This window comes from Mustela nigripes, chromosome 5 (genome assembly GCF_022355385.1).
Source record: "Mustela nigripes isolate SB6536 chromosome 5, MUSNIG.SB6536, whole genome shotgun sequence".
Classification (NCBI taxonomy): domain Eukaryota; kingdom Metazoa; phylum Chordata; class Mammalia; order Carnivora; family Mustelidae; genus Mustela; species Mustela nigripes.
The window spans coordinates 44,373,133-44,391,334 of record NC_081561.1 but is presented as its reverse complement, the minus strand read 5'-3'; the positions used below and the strand labels follow the sequence as shown (position 1 = coordinate 44,391,334).

Here is an 18,202-nt window from a genome sequence, read left to right as displayed (position 1 = left end):
GAATAGATACACAGAACCAAGAGAGGAGCAAAAGAATCATAGAAATAAAGAGAAATAGTAAAACGTATCAAGAGCATATGTTTCTTGGTTCAAAATTCTGATTTTAATTGTAGATCCATATTTGAAGTTATTGGAGAATTGGCACTCCACCAATTACTGAAAGGCCCATCATCTAATTTCTGAAGAGAAATAGTGTTAGAGAATTTTTGAATCTTCTACTCTACTTCTAAAGAAAAGGCATGTTATAGGCAAAAACTTTAACCTTGCTTTATCCTTTGAAATTCTATGAAGTCTGGTAAGCTGGTTTAGTATTTCATACAGAGTCTACTAACCACCTGACATTCCATTGTATTTGTTAATATCAGTAGAGGAATGCTCTGAGGCAAGATACATGCGGGAAGAACATTAGCTACTGGTTTCAATATTAATAATTCCTATGTTTAGAAGTTTGTCTTATTTTAGTAAATGTTAAAATATGCATTTTAAGCTTCTGAAGGTCAAAGTAGAGAGTCTTCATAGTTGATAACCTTTTTTTTTTTTTTAAGATTTTATTTATTTGACAGAGATCACAAGTAAGCAGAGAGGCAGGCAGAGAGAGGTGGAAGCAGGCTCCCTGCAGAGCACAGAGCCCGACGTGGGGCTCGATCCCAGGACCCTGGGATCACGACCGGAGCCAAAGGCAGAAGCTTTAACACACTGAGCCACTCAGGTGCCCCAGTTGATAACCTTTTTAATAACAAAGTTATTTCATTGTCTACTATTTACAAAGCACTGTACTAGACACCTTGAGAAATATATTGAATTTTCACTTATCACAAGTTCTATAAAAACCAATTATGATGATGGCTTGTGTTTATTGAGCACATACAAATGCCAGGATTTGCATTAAGAATTCACATGGATTATATCATTCAATTTTCACATTAACCCAAAAAAGCACTAATTTATCCCCATTTTGTAGAGAGGCGATGACATTCAAGAAGCTGGGCAACTTTCCCAACATCTCAAGTTAGCAAGTAGCAGAGCAGAGATTTTACTGCTCCCCAGAGCCCATGCACTGACGACACTGTTATAGATACACTCCCTCTTGTCAAAGGTACTTCAGTCTACTGAGAGGATTAGTATAAGGATCAAAGGGGAAATCTAATAAATACTGCACACACCTGAAAAATACGCATACAAATTATTAAATCAGTAAAGGATTGCATGTATGTTTGCAAAGTGGGAAACTCACAGGTAATGTCATGTGACTGCTTTTGTACTAATTTTATAGTTATTTAACCCATATTGTTGTTTGGCATGTTACGTGCAGATGAATCCTTCAGCTAGTTTCTGACCTTACCAGGGAAGGACTGTGTTTTCTATTTTAGGAATCCACCATAACACTTAGTACAATGACATGCACATAGTAGGTCCTTTACAAATATTTGTGGAATGAAGGAGGGTCGGAATTATAGGCAAGAAAGATAATTTTGCATCTGGCTGTGTGAAGTGACAATACGCAAGGGGTAACAGTTGCTTAAGTGAGATGGCAAATGCCTGGAGCAGAAACATGAGAAAGAATGGGTAGAGTCAGGAAGTGGGTTATAAAATAAGCAACATTAATGGAGCACTTGTGTTTGAAGTGCTTTAGAGGTATTAAGCCATTTACTCTTTATAATCATCCTGTAAGGTAGGTACTTACGCTTATTCCCACTTTATAGATGAAACATATAGAGATAACTAACTTAACATCACCCAGGCAGGAAGTGGTTGCCTCAAGAACTCATGTCATTTTGTCCTGTCCTTGCCCCCAAATAGAGGATCTGAGAACATTGGAGCATCCACATGGGTGCTAAGTCTAAAGGTGATCAATGACACCAAGGTTACAGCAGAGACTTTTGACTGGAATGTCAGAAAGTTCTACCACTAGCTAACAGAGAGAAAGTTGGAATGGAAAAAGCAAAGAGGGAAAATGAGCAGTTGTGCTATTTTCCCACAGTCACCTTAGGCAGTCTTCAGAATGTTCCCGGAAAGGCATCTTAGGAAAGGAGCCTGACCTGGAGGAAGGGGGGTGGGTGGGGAGTCTAATAACGATAAAAAGAATTACTACAACAGACCTTTGTATAGGCCTTCATATTTTGTGGGAATTGTGTTTAGTGAGGTAATTGACATACATTCTAAATTCAGTGACTGAATAGGGTCTCTACCCATATACCAAGTTATATGATAAATTGTTTCACTATTCTTCACAGTTTTATAAAAGCTGTTATGTTCCTTGTTTTGGAGAGGAAAAAACTGAGACTCAGAGTTTTAGGGACTTGCCAGTGGTTTCTTCCCTAAAGAGATGTCCAAGCTGGGGCACGTGGGTGGCTCAGTGGGTTAAGCCTCTGCCTTCGGCTCATGGAGGTCATGATCTCAAGGTCCTGAGATTGAGCCCTGCATTGGGAGCTCTGCTCAGTGCAGCTTCCCTACCATTTCCCCATCCAAGCCTGCCTCTCTGCCTACTTATGATCTCTGTCTGTCAAATAAATAAAATCTTCGGGAAAAAAAAAAAGAGAGAGAGAGAGAGAGATGTCCAGCAGAGGCAAAGCCTGGTCTGGCTCATCATGTAGATTTCAATTTAAAGGAAACCCAGTGAGAGCAGCCTTCCCTACCTGGCAAAACAAACCTAAGTCACCCGCACTCCAACCTCATCACTCTTCATCTCATCTTTTATTGTCTTTGACAACAGAATGTTCATCCCTCTTATGGCTTATCTCTACATTGTGTCTATTTTCTATTTGCTCCTCCTGGAATATAAGCTCTATGACATTAGGTCTGGAGTCAGTCTCCGTCTCTAATCATTACCTATATGATGTCTGGCAAGCAGTAGACATTCACTTGGGGGTTCGTCATGGAAATGAACGAAATCCAAATCCCCAAAGCCTGTAGTCTCATCACTGACAGAGGACATGTTGGTTGAAAAAGCACAGGACAGTGGAGCAATGCATTCCTGTGGTTCCTCCCCCTCCCACTGTTCTGGCTCTGAGATAACTGCTAATTTACAAGAGTTAATGTGGGCAGGGAATGAAAGAAAACGGGAATTAATTGGGGGACTTTATGGGAAACTCTTCCCAACAGTGAAAAGTGGTTTTGGATTGAGTAATGCCGGGAACATTGTAGGGTAACTGAGATGTAGACAGCAAATGGGATAGCAGCAGTATACCAAAAGGTCATTTGGTGCTTATCTGAGTTTACACTGAGTTTCCATTAATAAGTTAAATAAACTATTATCAGCTCCTACCTAAAACAAGTGCTTTATCAAAAAATTCCCATTAAATATAACATCCTTAGAGTTTTTGCCCACATCCTCTCTATTCTTTTAGGATTTTTTTTTTTAAATGTTTAAAAGTCAAGTGACTCTACTTGGTGCACATATTGTTTCTGGAATTTTTCCTACCACATCCAAAGATAAATCAGTTCTGGTTTGCTGGCTAAGTTAATGATCTCTCCATGTCTTGTATATATCCACAATGCATGGAATTTTCCTTTAAACATTTAAATCATAATAATTTTCACATGCATAATTTTTCTCTCATTGGAAAAGAACATTGGGAACTTACATAAAAGCCAAAAAGAAGGCAAGAAAAAAATAGAACATGGTCAGTGGGTTCTGTACCAGTTCTCCTAGTTCTAGCACTTAGCAGCTGTGTTATGTCAGACAAGAAATCCTATACAGGAGTCTATAAAATGGAGAGAAGAGTAATCCCTAATTTACAGAATTGTGAGAATTAAATAAACCATGTCTAGCAAATAGTAATAGCTCAAAATTTAGCTACCTTATCACATAACATAAGATCCCTAAAATGCTATCCAGCTGCTATGAATAGAGTTTAAGGGTCTTTCAAGCCCTCCTATTCCTTTAAGTAGAGTCTTTGGATTATAGAGAAGCAGCCCTCTCTTTTCATGGCATTGGAACAAAAGAGATTTCTCTACTGCTTCAAGTACATCAAAAATCTCCATCACTGCTGCTAAAATGTCCAGTTCAGCATTTCCTCCAGATACTGGCTCTCTCTGTACCACCTGGGAGACATTTAGTCATGTCTTTTATGTAGTTTAAAGCCTTCCACCACTGGGGCACCGAGGTGGCTCAGTCCATTAAGCATCTGCCTTTGGCTCAGGTCATGATCTCAGGGTCCTGGGATCGAGGTGCACATTAGGCTCCCTACACAGCAGGGACTCTGCTTCTCCGTCTCTCAGCTCATGCTCTCTCTAACTCTCTCAAATAAATAAATAAAATCTTTAAAAGTAAAAAAATAAAGCCTCCCACTACTAAGACACCTTCAGGCTCTGTGCAACCTGACCAGTCCAACCCACCTCATCATGGTGGCCAAGAGGTAGACAGAGTAGAAAGGAGGATTATATTTGGATCTAGCAGCAAGAAGAAATTTGGTTATCTTCATATGTCTAATTTATGTTGAGTCTGGGAACTAGAAACCATATGTCAGAGACTCACGCAACCAGATGTCCAAGTTCTTGGTCTTCTGAGTAGATACTTACAAACCTAGGTAATGATAATTTAAGCTTCCATATAATTCTACACTTTTGCAAGGGTACATCCCTTCTTTAAATTCTTGGGGATCCAGGAATTGGATCCCTCAGAGCTGAGAAGCCATCTCTGAAGAAGACATATTCCTCAAATCCACTCTTGGTTTTCCCTCATTGCTTCAGACAACCATGCCGCTCCCCAACACTGCAGGTCACTTTCATAAGCCAGTGTGACCCAAATTTTCCTGTTATTTGTTAACAGAGGCTTGCAAAGCACAGCTAAAATCAAGCAGTAGCATTCAATGAAACTTACTGAAGATTTGAAGATATAAAGGGAAATTTTAATTAAAAAAAAAGAGAGAATATGATCTACAAAGCAACCATTTCTGATCCAAAGGAGGCAGTGGCTGAGAGATGTTGTTGAAAGCATGGGCTCAAGAAATAGCCTGGGCGAAGGAGTGAGCCGTGAGAACTTATTTAAAATCTAGGTGTCTCCGAGGGCAACCACCACACAAAAATACCTTGAAAACTGAGTCATTCTTAGTATTACTTAGACTTCTTCCTGATGTTTAGTAGACACTCGATAAGTGTTTACTATTATTATTGCTGTTGTTATTATCATTACTGTTTGTGACTCTCTAGTGCTCAGCCTGTCAACATACTCTAAGGACTAACCTACTTCCTGTGATACCCCAATGTCACTTCTCTTCCCCAAATCCAAATCTCCGATGTTGTCTGAGATTCAAAGATTGAAGAAAAATCATTTTTTCCCCTCAATCTGTCCTATGCCCAGAAGAAAGGCAACTGTATTATTACATAGATCAGTCAAGATCTGTATTAGGTCCTCCAGTAATGGCATAAGATTTATTTTCTTTTATTTACGTAATTATTTATTTATTTTTGCAAAAGAGAACCATACACACACTGGAGAGGGTGGGGATGGGGAGAGAGAGATTCAAGCAGACTTCCTGCTGAGCATGAAGCCTGACCTGGGGCTCGATCTCACAACCCTGAAATCATGACCTGAGCCAAAACCAGAAGTAGGATAACTAACTTGACTCTGTCACCCAGGCGCCCATGGAATAGGATTTATATTTTGTCCTGCAAACCATGGTTCCATTAAAGTGCTTTCTCACCAAAGGGGTATCATCCCTGGTGTAACTGGAGTCAATAAAATTTTAAAATGACAATAAAATTTAAAAATGCATAATTACTAATTAAGAGGAATGCTCTGGGCAAAAATAGTCAAGGGACCTACTTCAGATTATTGGTTTAGGAAAGGGCTTTTTGAAGAGAGGCATTTAGAGAGACCTAAAGAGTGAGAAGGAACCAGATGGGCAAAGGGTGGAAAGAATATCATTGCATGCAGAACAACATTCACCCTTTCTTCTTTCCAATTTTGTGTTTTGATAATCATCACACATACCTTTAGGGAATGTTGATTGCCCCGGAGTCACTTTCCTTCTACTGATGACCTGAGTAAGAGTTGGTTTTAACCAATCATGGTAATGCTATGCTCCTTCACCAGTGATCGGTTTTAGGGCTTTAGGATGTTCTGGCAAATGAGTATGATAGAGGGCTTCTGTAAGAGCACTACTTCTTTTCAGAGGAAGACTAGAGAGGAGAACTCACTGTCACCACCCCTTCACTCTTCCTGCCTTCAATGTAGAAGTGATGCACGGAGCTTTGGCAGCTATTTTAAGAATACGAAGCAACAAGCAAATATGCTATGTGTGCTGAGTAAAAAAGTACAAGCAAGATGTATCCTTGATGAACTTATTGAGTCATTGGACAGCCCTGAAGTCTGCTCCCAGACTTTTCTAATATGAGAAAAGTAGAGGGCTCTTCTTTTAAGTAGTTGTTATATTTTTCTATTACTTGCCCTGATAGAGTAAAGCCGTGGCACAATCAAATTTCAAAGAAGATCATTCTTAAGGAAGATCCTGCTCTTTGAGGGACCTTTTAAGAAGATTTTAGCGCTATATGGAAAATTAGACCACTAACTAAACATTGCTACGAGGCATGCCTGGGTGGTACAGTTGGTTAAAGCGTCTGACCCTTGGTTTCAGCTCGGGTTGTGATCTCAGGGTGGTGAGCTCAAGCCCCGCATCCCTCTCCACTCTCCACACGGGGTCTGCTTAAATCTCCTTCTTCACACTGCCTGTCCCCGCACCCCGCCCCCCACACCCCTGAGCTCGCTTGCTCTCTCTCTCTCTCTCTCACACACACACACATAAATAAATAAATACACATTACTGTAAATATTCTATGCTGAGTACAGTTTATGTCACAAATTCATAATGACACAGACTTATCAGATAAAGGGAGACTTACCACCTTAAAATGAGAGCAAATTTTCTCCCTCAATAGAGGTATTTTTGCACCAGTGTTAGCTTTTCTAGGAGAAAGCTGAGGGAAGTCTTGGTGAAATTGTCCCATTAGACTCCATTCAATCTTTTCTTTATGCTAACTGGTTACCTATTAGGGCAATAATTCCCAAAGTCCATTTGTAATAAAAAGATTAAGATATTTGATATTCTATGGCTCAGTCTATTTTACATAATTTCTGTGAGAACGAAATTCAGACATAGGATACAAATAAGCTTTCATTTCCATTGCCAAATAAAAAAGCACATGGAAAACAAAGAAAGGTAATAAAATACAGTAAGTCTGTTGATAAAGAGGATTATACCTGATGGCCCTTAATAATAATGATACAGATGGAATGTGACAAGCAATCAGGCCTGCACTTTTTTTTTAAATTTGATATAGCAAGACATTCTTCCCACACAAGTCATGAGTGTTGCTGAGCCTTCAAAGAGAAAAATAAATAAATCCTGAACTTTGGATCCTATTAAGTCCCATCTGACTACACTCACTATTCAATTCTCATTTCTAGGAGGATTTGAGTCAAATCAAGTTCCATATCCCTGAAATTTTATGCCTCTATTCCTAATAATACAGCCCTAGCAAGAAAATGTCTGTGGGATTTAAATAATGAGGAAAAGGGGAGCCTGGGTGGCTCAGTGGGTTAAGCCTCTGCCTTTGGCTCAGGTCGTGATCTCGGGGTCCTGGGATGGAGCCCCACATTGGGCTATCTGCTCAGCAGGGAGGCTGCTTCCTCCTCTCTCTCTGCGTGCCTCTCTGCCTACTTGTGATCTCTGTCTGTCAGATAAATAAATAAAATCTTAAAAAAAAATACTGAGGAAAAAGTGGTAATCAGGAAATACCTCCAGCTAGAATAAGACATTCAGTCTTATCTGTCAATGGCAATCAATGAATCAATCAATGTCAGACATTTTTAAAAACATGTTGTCATCTATTTCATATTTTTACCATGAGGTAATTATCAAAAATATATTTCCTAGTGGTTTTTTTTTTTGTTCAACATTGCATATTTTTTCCAGTCTGGTTTTTTTTTTCTCTATAAAATCATTGTATATATCGTTAATAAATATTTTCTAAAGGCTTTTTAAAAAATTTTTGTTTAAATAATTAAGTATGGCATTACTTTGGCTATGGTCCCATACCACTTATCTTAGAGCAATAAATTCAACTTTTCTTTAACCTGCCTGATTGCTAAGGTACACTTTCTGAATGAGTCAGAGTTCTATAGATGCAAACAACAGAAATAGCCTCCAGTTAATTTATACAAAGAAAACTGATTGAAAGAGATCAGGCCTCGTTATCCTTAGTAAGGCTAAAGAACCATACTAGGAAATGTGCAGAGCCAAGCTATCCCCACCGGTGCAGGATCTGGGGATGACAGGAATAGTGTCTTGGTGGCAGAAATCTAGCTCCTTACTCCTGCATTAGATGAATTCCTACCATTTTCTCTGCCTTTAATCTCCTAACCAGGATTTAAATTCCAGGGGGTAAGTGTTTGATTGACCTAATTTTAATCATGTATTCAAATTTGGTTAAGAAAGGTATAGCATTCTGGAGTACAATCCCACCATACTGAGGTAATAATAATAGTATAATAATAATACAATTATTAGACATGTGGTGTTAAGAAGGGGAAATGAAGCCAGCCAGTCACAAATTTAAAGGGTGCTTGGATGGCTCAGTTGTTAAGCGTCTGCCTTCGGCTCAGGTCATGATCCCAGGGTCCTGGGTTCAAGCTCCGCATGGGGCTCTCTGCTTGGCAGAAAGCCTGCTTCTCCCTCTCCCACTCCTTCTGCTTGTGTTCCCTCTGTTGCTTTATCTCTCTCTGTCAAATAAATTAAATCTTTAAAAACAAACAAACAAATTTAAGATGCCTAATATACCATCCTTTACCATTTTCTGTAAATTGTCTTACCTATTTTCAACTGGTTAAATGAAAATAATTCTTTGCAGCCATTCTGAAAACCCAGGACATTCCTTATCATATGCTTGATAACCTCAGTCACTGAAGTAAAAGAGGAGCTAAGTTGATTTTATTCAAGGTGGAGTTACAAGCCATGGAGAGTTCTAAGGTTCATGATACAGTCAGTTCACTAATGGAGTTTTCTCCCCATTGTTGAGTGGCGACACAATCAGCTGATTTGATGAGGAAGTGGCTTGTTGCACGTCATATTCAGTGTGAAAAATATAAAAGATGTCACCCAAATGAATATGATCAACTGTGCTTCGTTTCTCTTTCAAATCGCCACCTAGTCAGCCATTACCACAGACATGGCCTTCTTTCTCTTCTTTGCTGTCCTATGTTATCCAGAACGCCCACCCTATCCCACATTTCAACTCTCTCTGTTGCTTCCTTGCTCCTGCTGGTAACTTGTTTTCTGCACTTTATATCTGTCTCCCACCCAAGCATGATAAAGTGAGCTCAAGAAACGATGTTACTATGTTTTTCCCTAACTTCTTCTGCTTCTTTTTTTTTTTTTTTTAAGTAGGTTCCATGCCCAATGTGGAGCTTGAACTCACAACCCTGAGATCAAGAGTCACATGTTCTACTGACTGAGCCAGTTAGGTGCCCCACTTCTCTATCTTTTTCGTAAACAAATCTTAAGGAACATGGTTGCCAGTTGTTTAACAGTTTCAGACTTACCAAGGATCAGAGTGGGAGAAATACTTTAAAAGGTAATTACTTTCTTTGCTGAGGTTTTTGGCAGAGTTGACAGTATTGAGAAATAGTCAGATTCAATCTGTGAAGTAATTTTGAGAAAAAAAAATAGAAATTTTGATTACATATTGATTTTTCTTAGGATAAGGAGAATGAGATAGCTTCTTGTTTTGTTGATGAGATAATTTTCTTTTTCAGTCTGTTCATAGCCAGGTTTCTATCTCTGATTGCTAGTCCAATTATCTCATAAATGGTTGAGTTTAGAGAGATTTTCAGAGAAGTATACTTGAAAGTTATCAGAAATAATTTGGACAAGCTTCTCTTCATTTTCATTCTCAGACGATGGAAATTGTCCTAAGAATACTTTGAGCCATCACTAGATGTATATCATTGCTTGGGCAGAACGTGTATAATTTGGTTTGGGAGTCTGAATTGCCCAGAAATATTTCACTGAACTTTTCAAAAGTCTCTTTCCCCTCAAACCTGAGACCAAAGTTCGTGTCATACTACCTTTATTAGTATCCATACAATCCCAGAGAAGGGGGAGCAACAGAACAGAACAGTAAGGAAAGTAAGTTGAGACAGCCAATACAAGGATGACTTACCAGGACAATCTTCCAGTTTTGCTTCTTCCAAGATCCCGACAAGCCATTCCTGTCTGCCCCAGAATCTGGATGTATCTACAGCTCCATACATTTTTCTCTCTCCACATGAAGTTAACAGCCATTCATCCTACTGATAACACTGCCTATAGGGAGAAATTTCCTTTCAAGACTGTCCTTCCATTCCCTGTAGGGTTGTGACATGGTAGGAATCCATTTTCTGCTAGCACTATTGTGTAGTGAGAATTCATATGTAAACTGGGCCTAAATTGTCTCCTCTTCCCTCACTTGGTCATAGGGGATCACCTATTCCTCTTCTGCCCCATGAGGCCCCAGCATGAGTTGAGGGAGGTCCATTAGTGCAGCAGTGGCAGGTGAGGCAAGAGTTTAAAAATACATGTATGTGTTTTACTCATGCCTTCCGAACATGTTCTGGATGGATCCCAGTGTTTCATTTCTATCATAAGTCTGCTGATACATTTATCCAAACTTACCACTCATTGTATCTAATAATATCATGATGGACAGTTCTGGTCGTGTAGTCAGTCCCCTGATGTCCCATGATCACACAGTTTCTACTAGAATCTAATAAAATATCCAAAACCAATTTAATACCACTTGAGACCACTGTTGTCATCCCCAATTCCTGGACCTCCTCAGCTGTATTGCCTTTGTCCATTTCAAAGCCTCGTTCTCCAGCCTTTCTGCCAAACAGTGAGTACCTGAATCCTTCCAGCAAATTCCCCTTATTTAAGTTAAGCAGCCTGCTTTTGTTTCTTGCAACCAAAAAACCCTAATGCATAAAAATTGTGTTCTGGTCAGGCAGGTTAGGTAGTTATGTAGTAGTTAGTGCTTCATTCTGAATTATGTGTTTTTGCATTGGCATAACTAGCATGATGACATTATTTATTGATCTCCTAGAGCAAAACAGAAGAAACTGAGTTTCCCATTGTGCCAAAGGGACAAAGTCACTTGGCTCTCACCTCTACAAGAAAGCAAAGTAAAACACCACAACAGTCTTTACATCTATTTTGATCCTAGACTTCCTTCTGTGGTCATTTCACTTCCAATTCACACAACATTCAATGTTATGCATTTAACCTAAGAGTGAAACCACATAGAAGCTCTGTTAATTTCATATGAGAGAATCAATTACAGGGATTTTTCATGCTTTAGTGAGAGTTCTATTTTTCATGTCTACTTACATTAGTTTTGTATGTTAAAACCAAAAAATATATATATCAATATCATTCTTAGGCTCCTTTATCCTTAAAAACAACTTTCTGGCAACTAGTCATCGAGAGAGCCAGGTTGCTAGAGGACAGAAGTGAGAGGAGCTCTCTTCATTGCATTCCTTTGGGCCTTTAAAACTTTTGCATTATGTGAACAGATATCAATTCAAAAAATACAAACGAAACAATCAGCTGTCAGAAAAGGAAGAAAATGATCCAATAAGCTGTATGTACATGTATTGATGTATCTTTATATGATGGAATAATGAATAGGCACTAAAAATCATATTTTTAGGCAACACTAAATGATACCATTTAAAGATGTACACTGGGTGGTAAAAATATAAATACAAATAAGGAAATTATTACCATACAAGTCATTAGGGCAATGAATTTCAGCAAGGAGGGAGAGGGTTCTGTTAGAAGAGTGTTTCTGCAGTGACTGAGAAAGGCAATGGCTAGGACAGTGCTTACCTTACAACAATTCATTTATACAGTTTTCTGTATCTGTGTTATATGTAACAATATAAAATTTTTTTAAGAAAACTATTTTTTAAAGAATTTTTTAACGGGATGGGAAACTGCTCACAATATAAAATTCTGTGGGGAAAAAAGGCAGGCACACAATTCTGTGTACAGAAGGATTCCAGTTATGCATACACACATCAGATAGTCATAGAAATAGACATTAAAAGAAACATACCAAATGCGAATTGTATTTAGTTTTCTTATTATTTTATATAGCTGCCATATTTGATTAAATGCACAATATAAGAATTTGTAAGATGATATTACAAAAGATGAGGCGATCAACCTAAGGTGTAGGGTAAGTATTCTGTTAACGCTGAACCCTCTTCAGTCCTTATGAAGGTAGGCACTTTATGTGTAATAATCATAAAATTTTAGAGTTAGAAAAAAATCATGAGATCATCTTCTCACAGAGGCATCTTTCACAGATGGAGAAACCAAAGAGCAGACAAGGCTAACTGACTTGGCCAAGCACCAGGACTGGTCTTGGACCTGGGACAGGGCCCAGTTCAGTGCATTCAGTGCAAAGTCCTCCCCCCTCTCTTACGCCTAGACATGCCTTCCATGGAAGGTGAACACAAAGCCTTGCTCTTTAAGGAATGTTTTCTTGCCCTTTCAAAACAGGAGTAATGTGAGAATTATCACTGAGCAATATCCCCAGTGAGATATAAATTTGTAATACAATGACAGTCTCATACAGCAAACGCTAAAGAGTACCAATGGAGAAATTTTATTTTTGAATGTTTTAAAGAAAGAAAGAACAACAACTCGCCCTTAGACTTCTAGAAGACCTGCTTGAATTCACTCACCTGACATAGTAATGGTAGCTTGTGACTGCAATATAAAGTCCATCATTACTGCTTTTATTGCTATAAAAAATGGCACACTCTCCAGGGCAGCTGCTTTAAATCATGCTTGTTCTGACAGGCTGTTCCTGAGTGTTCCACCTCATTCGCACTTTAGCCCCACTCTGGTGCCCTGTAGACCCAAGCGATTTGCACAAACACCATGTGACCTCCACCGCACCTCCCAGAGAGAAAGAAAAAAAAAAATTAAAAAATAAAAGAAGAGATAAGTTACTCCTCCGAAGTTCTAGTTGCACTCTAACCTGTTTCTGTCATTCATTCGTTTTTCATTTTTTTAAATTGGTTTTCTAAACACTTCACGTTTGAACTCCTTCATGTGCACTGTTCGAATTTCCTCCCCACGTTTTGCTTTCTGAAAGATCATCTCTAACCTCCAACCTTCACTGAGTACCTGCTAGGTGCCAGACACCATCCTCAGGGCTAGGAATCCAGAAATAAATAAAAGTCTCTTCCCTCAAGAAGCTCTTTATCTAGTGAAGCATCCGGACAAATAATCTGATGATGGCGTAAGGTGGTTCTACATGAAAACCAGTGAACGCTCTGCTCATGGCACTTTTTGTGCCAGGAATAACTGTCCGCTAATACTTATCACAAGTGTCTGGTTCTACATTTCTATCCCTCTCTGTAACATCTTAGATCCACTAGATGAAGCCAAGGGAGGCCCCACAGATGGCAACCCCCAGTTTTTGTCAAGCTTATATAGAGAATAAATAGCTCGTCTATCTGAATGTGCCAGACAAACACTATACTAAGCAAAAAACACTATGTAAATTCCTCAGATATAATTTCAAAGACTAAGGTTAAAAAAAAATACTCACGTTTTACTCCACCTTATCTTTCCGCAAAGTGGCCAGAGAACTAACTCTATGAAGAAGGAGACTATGGAAGGCACTGTAATAGACTATCATTCATGTCTGTCCTTATAAACAGAATCTCAATTTCATTGGGGACAATGATGGACATAGTTCACAGCACCTTGTGAGAGAATTACTATTCCAGACCCCTTTGCTGTTGAGCATATCAGGGCAGCAGGGTTCTGCCATTGAGAGTTCATGGAAATCTGCTAGGAGACTTCTGAGGGTTTTTCAGTGCTTGTAAAAACGACAATAAGAAAAGAACTCCCTTTACCAGTTCTTTCTGACTTGAAGTCAGATGAGATACTTGGAGCTATGGCAACCATGGAACAGTGAGGTGATAAGAACAAAGACAAAAGCCAGCATGTTGAGGACACAGAGAAGAAAGAACCTGTATCCTTGGAAACATTTTAGGAGGGTTGGACTATGTCCGGAGTGCCTGTCCTTGATTTCTTTTATGTAAACATTACGTGTCTCTGTGGTTTAAGCCTCTGAACTGTTATGTTACTTGCTGCTGGAAGCATTCCTAATACAGATAAATGTCTAACTTGTTCATCTCTCTAACCTTAGTACCAACAAGAGTGGCTGTCATATAGCAGGTGATCAAAGTATACTTGTCGAAAGAAAAAGAATGGATGGACTGTAGATCAGATACTAAGCGTCTTACCTATATTTGTGGGTGGTAAAAATTTTGTACTTATTTTATTTGAATTTTTATTTTGAGTATAATTTCTCTAAAAATGAAATGTGCAAGGCAAATTTTGCTTGTCTTACATTGTTTTTGCCTTGTTAACAAAATCCCAGATTTTTTTTTATCCTTCACATTATCCAAGGGAGAACAGACCCCTCTTCGGTCCCAGGAAAATCAGTCTTGTTTGAGTGACTTGTGCTTGGGCACAAGAAACAATTGGGGCCAATGGGGTAATTCTGCTGGGGATTTTGGAGGGAGGCAAGTGGACCACAAAAGGAAATAATCCTCTTCTCAATTCTTTATGTGATGTCAAAATCTTCAGGAGCCATTTTGCCAAAATGAAGGAGGGAGCTTGAGGACTAAGCCACCACATCAGGACTGGGAGCATGGAGAAATGAAAAGAGCTTTGGTCCTTAATGATATAGTTGAACCCTTCCAGAAGCCAAGCTGTCTCCAGACTCCTTGCCATATGATGAAGTTACTGCTAAAGAAAAAGGAATAAAAAAAAAATCTTTGGAAAATGAAGGTTTTGCCTTTATTCAAATGGAACTTTTATTTTTTTTTAATTTTATCTATTTATTGGACAGATCACAAGTAGCAGAGAGGCAGGCAGAGAGAGAGGGAAGCAGGCTCCCTGCTGAGCAGAGAGCCCTATGTGGGGCCCAATCCAAGGACCCCGAGACCACAACCCGAGCTGAAGGCAGAGGCCCAACCCACTGAGCCACCCAGGCGCCTCTCAAATGGAACTTTTAAAATTTGTAATAATATGCATTAATGTGTTACTTATTTAAAGTTAATAATAAGGGATTAGAAAAAATAGTAATATAAGATTAGTGGAAAATCTATTAAATACTAATAGTCTGTGTTCTTCCGTCCACATCATCTAGAAACTGGTCCTCTTCTTACTTAAAGTTTGCAAAGAACCAGTCCAGAGATACCCAGCAAACAAGTAGAAACTTCAGCTGAGTTCTGTCTTTTGTTTTGCCTTTTATTTCTTATCATATCATCTTATTATCTTTCTTCATTTCTTTTTAGCTTTTATTATTGAGATAGAGTTGACATACAATATTATATTAGTTTTAGGAGCACAACATCGTGATTTGACAATTCTATACATTATTCAGTGCTCACCACAAGTATAGTCGCTATCTGTCACCATACAACATTATTACAAAAATATTGACTGAATTGCCTATGCTGTATTTTTCATCTCAGTGACTGGCTTATTTATTTATTTTTACTTACTTACTTACTTACTTACTTGTTTTTAAAGATTGTCTTTTTTTTTTTTTTAAGTAAACTCTACACCCAGTGTAAGGCTCAAAGCTCACAACCTCAAGATCAACAGCCTCATGCCCTACTGACTGCGTTGGCCAGGCACCCCTCAGTGACTTACTTATTTCATAACTTGGAGTTTGTACCTATTAATCCCCTTCACCTATTTTGCTCATCCCTCCACACCCCTCCTCTCCGGCAATCACCAGTTTCTTCTGTGTAATAATGGGTCCATTTTCCGATGTTTTGTTTTGTTTTTTAAATTCCACATATAAGTAAAATCATATGGTATTTGTCTCACTCTGCCTTATTTCATTTAGCATAATAAACTCTAGGTCCATCCCTGTCATTGCAAATGGCAAGATCTCGTTCTTTTTTATGACTAATATTCCATTGTATATTATACCACATTATAATGAAAATTTTACTTCTTCCTTTCCAATATGGATATCTTTCATTTCTTTTTCTTATCTTATTGTGCAGCTAGGACTCCACAATGAAAATGGTGAGAGTGGACACTCTTGTCTTTTCTGCTCTTAAAGGTAAAGCTTTCAGTTTTTCACCATGGAGTATGATGTTAGCTGTTGGTTTGTCTATATGGCCTTATTATGCTGAGGTATATTCTCTTTAACCTACTTTGTTGAGAGTTTTTATTATGAACGAATGTTGAATTTTGTCAAAACTTTGCAGATTTGAACCATCCTTACATCCCTGGAATAAATCCACTTGACCATGTTGAATGGTCCCTTTAATATATTGTTTGCTTTGGCTTGCTAATATGTTGAGGATTTTTGCATCTATGTTCATGAGAGATTTTGACCTGTAGTTTACATTTTTGTACTGTCTTTGTTTGGTTAGGGTGTCCAGGTAATGCTGGCCTCACAGAATGAATTTGGAAGCTTTGTTTATATTTTTTGGAATAGTTTGATAAGGGTATGTATTAACTCTTCTTTAAATGTGTGGTAGCATTCACCTGTGAAGCTATCTGGTCCTGAACTTTTGTTTGTTGGGAGTTTTTTGATTACCAATGCAGTTTTGTTAGTAGTCTATTCAGATTTTCTATTTCTTCCTGATTCAGTTTGGGAAGATTGTTTCTAGGAATTTATCCAATTATTTTAGGTTGTCCAATTTGCTGGCACATATTTTTGTAGTAATCTCTTATAATCTTTTGTATTTCTGCGTGTCAGCCGTTACTTCTCTCATTTATGATTTTATTTAGTCCTTAGTTTTTATTAGTGCAGCTAAAGACTGATTAATTTTATCTTTTCAATCAATATCTTGATTTTATGATCTTTTCTACTGTTCCTTTAGTCTCTATTTCATTTATTTCTACTCTGTCTTTATTACTTCCTTCTTTCCTTTTTCCTAGTAACTTTGGGCATCCTTTCTTCCTCTTTCTCTAGTTCCTTTAGGCGTACAGTTAGATTATTTATTTCAGATTTTCCTTTTTTTAAAAAAAGAGAGAATGTGCACTAGCAGAGAGGGGAGGAGCAAAAGGAGAGGAAGAGAGCCTGATGCGGGACTCGATCTCACAACCGCAAAACCAGGAGTCGGATGTTGAACTGACTGCACCACCCAGGTGCCTCACATTTAAAGTAATTATCGATAGATATGTATTTATTGCCATATTGTTAACTGTTTTCTGATAGCTTTTACAGTTCTTCTCTTGTTCTCTTGTTCTCTTTCCCTGTGATTAAGAAATTCCTTTAGTGTTATTTTTGGGTATCAGTCTCTATTTTTTTGTGTGTCTATGATGGGTTTTTGGTTTGTGGTTACCACAAGTTTATATGTATACCACAAGTTTATATATAACATCCTAAATATATAGCAGTCTATATGAAGCTGATGGTCACTTAAGTTGAAACACATTCTCAAGGTGCTACATTTTTACTCCTCCTCCACATTTTTTAAAGATTTATTTATTTATGGTGGGGGAGTTAGGAGGGATGGAGGGGGACGTAAAGAGTCTTAAGCTAACTCCATGAGTGGAACAGATCCTGATGCAGGGCTCGATCTCACAACCCTGAGATCACAATCTGAGCCGAAACCAAGAGTCAAACTTAAGGGACTACACCACCCAGGCACCTCTGCCCCTCATCCACATTTTAAGTATATGATGTCATACTTTACATCTTTTTATTTTGTGAGTCCCTTAACTAATTTTTAGATATAATTGATTTTACTACTTTTGTTTTTTAATCTTCATTACTTTCTAAGTGACTGATCTACTACCTTTGTTGTGTGTTTGCTTTTACTTGTGAAATTTTTTCCTTTCATATTGTTCTTACTTAAAATTATGACCTTTGCTTTTCCACTTAAAGAAATCCCTTTAGCATTTCTTGTAAGATTGGTTTAGTGGTTTAAAAAAAAAAAAAAAAAAAAAAAAACCTTGAACTTCTTTTGTCTAAGAAATTGTCTCTCAATTTCAATTCTGAATGATCACGTTGCTGGATATAGTGTTCTTGGTTGTAGGTTTTTCTTGTCAGTGCTTTGAATACATCACACCACTCCCCTCTGGCCTGCAATGTTTGTACTGAAAAATCAGCTGACAGTCATATGGGGTTTCTCTTGTGCCTAACCATTGATTTTCTCTTGCTG

The 18,202-nt window shown here is 38.2% G+C and overlaps 1 long non-coding RNA gene across 10 annotated transcripts in view; it reads right to left on the bottom strand.

Annotated features, from left to right (window-relative positions):
- Positions 1-12,909, bottom strand: part of LOC132017943 (uncharacterized) — a 36,799-nt gene extending 23,890 nt beyond the window's left edge. For 3 of the 10 annotated variants that reach the window (XR_009404417.1, XR_009404425.1, XR_009404419.1), the window contains exons 1-3: positions 12,728-12,901; positions 10,162-10,304; positions 9,542-9,638 (exon numbers count right to left, since the gene is read on the bottom strand). This is a non-coding gene — a long non-coding RNA (uncharacterized LOC132017943). Of the gene's footprint in view, positions 1-6,843; positions 6,988-9,541; positions 9,639-10,161; positions 10,305-12,727 lie in introns of all 10 variants that reach the window. The other 7 variants (XR_009404423.1, XR_009404420.1, XR_009404421.1 and 4 more) reach the window with 5 other exon arrangements.
- Positions 12,910-18,202: the final 5,293 nt, after the last annotated feature.